The sequence below is a fragment of the Suricata suricatta genome, chromosome 5, assembly GCF_006229205.1.
Source record: "Suricata suricatta isolate VVHF042 chromosome 5, meerkat_22Aug2017_6uvM2_HiC, whole genome shotgun sequence".
NCBI lineage: Eukaryota > Metazoa > Chordata > Mammalia > Carnivora > Herpestidae > Suricata > Suricata suricatta.
Genome location: NC_043704.1, coordinates 4,929,049 through 4,931,043, shown reverse-complemented (window position 1 = coordinate 4,931,043; position 1,995 = coordinate 4,929,049).

Below are 1,995 nucleotides of genomic sequence, written 5' to 3'. Positions count from 1 at the left end.
GGGGGGGAGCCCATAGAACCCTGGGTGGTACCCCAGCCCTGGGCTCTTGCTGTTATATATTCTCCTCCCCTGGGGTGTGAGCAGGGCACGTGACTTGTTTCTGACCAATAGCGTGTGGCAAGGGTAGCAGGCAATCTGTGATGTGATTGTGTACGTAAGATTACAACACCCATCTTGCTTCTCTCTCCCTTTTGTTGGCTTTGAGGAAATCCCATAGGACAAGGGATCAGGGAGGCTTCTTGAAGTGGAAGGAAGCTTCTGATGGATAGCCAGCAAGAAGCCGAAGCCTTCAGTCCTCCAGCTGAATTCCGCCAACAAGCAGAGGGTTTGGAGACAGCTCTTACCCCAGCTGGCCCCCAGCTGGCTCTGGCCAAAGCCTTACGTGCAGCCTTGCAAAGGACCCAGTTCTGCCCTGTCCAAGCTCCTGCCCTACAGAAACTGCAAGAACACAAATATTTACTTTTAATTTGCTGAGTCAGTAGTGATACCCTGAGACACACGAGGGAGCAAATGCACCGCATCTCAGTCTTCCTTACGTGTCATCGTGTGACTGAGCTCTGACCACGGAATGTGAACAAAAGATAGATAAACCGCCACTGGGGAGATGCAAAGCAAAACCCACAACGAGATACCCCCTCAGACCCGTTAATGCGGCTGCCATAAAAAACCCGTAATAACAATAACGAGTGTTGGTGAGGATGTGGAGAAATTGGATCCCTTGTGCACTGTTGGGGGGGGGGCGCGTAAAATGGTGCCGCCACTGTGGGAAACAGTGTGGAAATTCCTCAAAACAAACTGAACACAGAATGACCATATGATCCAGCAATTCCATTTCTGAGTACATACCCAGAAGTATTGAAAAGAGGGTGTTAAAGAGATATTTGTGGACCGATTTTCATAGCAGTGTGATTCATAATAGTTAAAAGGCAGAAGCAGCCCAAGGGTCCACCGGCAGATGCATGCGTATGCAATGTGTAGAATATGCAGATGATGGAACATCACTCAGCCTTAAAAAGGAAGGAAATTCTTTTTTGTAGTTAATTTATTTTTAACTTTACATCCAATTTAGTTAGCAATAGTGCAACAATGATTTCAGGAGTGGAATCCAGGGATTCATCCCCTACGTAGAACACCCAGTGCTCGTCCACCAAGTGTCCTCCTTACTGCCCCTCTCCCATTTAGCCCATCCCCCCAACCCACACCCCCTCCAGCAGCCCTCAGTTTGTTCTCTGTATTTAAGAGTCTCTTATGTTTTGTCCCCCTCCCTGTTTTTATATTATTTTTGCTTCCCAATCAAGGGTGTTCTGACACCTGCTGCAATGTGGATGAAACGTCAGGATATTTTGCTGAGTGAAGTCAGCCAATCACCGAAGGGCAGACACTGTGTAATTCATGAGGTCCCTAGAGGGGTCAGAAACTAGGACAGAGGGGCCCAGGGGCTGGGGCGGCAAAGTTAGGGTTTAACAGGGACAGAGTGTCCGTTGTGAAGGATCAGGAGTCCTGGAAACGGATGGTGCTGATGGCCACACAGTGTGAGTACACTTAGTGGTCCTGAACTGTACACGAAAAATAGTTAAGATGGCAAATTTTTCTATGTGTATTTTATCCCGCTAAAAAACAACAACAGAAAAAGCAGCTTGAAAATCAATGTGTACATAGCACTGTCCCAATGTATAAAAATATGTATGTTTGCTTGTATGTGTAAAGAATTAAAAAAATATTTTTGACAGAGAGAGAGAGAGAGAGAGAAAGAGAGAGAGCAAGCATGAGCAGGGGAGGGACAGAGAGAGAGGGACAAAGGATATGAAGCAGGCTCTGCACCGACCGCACAGAGCCTAACGTGGGGCTCGAACTCACAAGCCGTGAGATCATGGCCTGAGCTAAGGTCAGATGCTTAACCAACTGGGCCACCCAGGTGCCCCCATAGGTGTGGAGAATTTCTGAAAGAACACACAAAACTGAACCCTTCTCTCTCACTGCACACCTTTCTGGTGT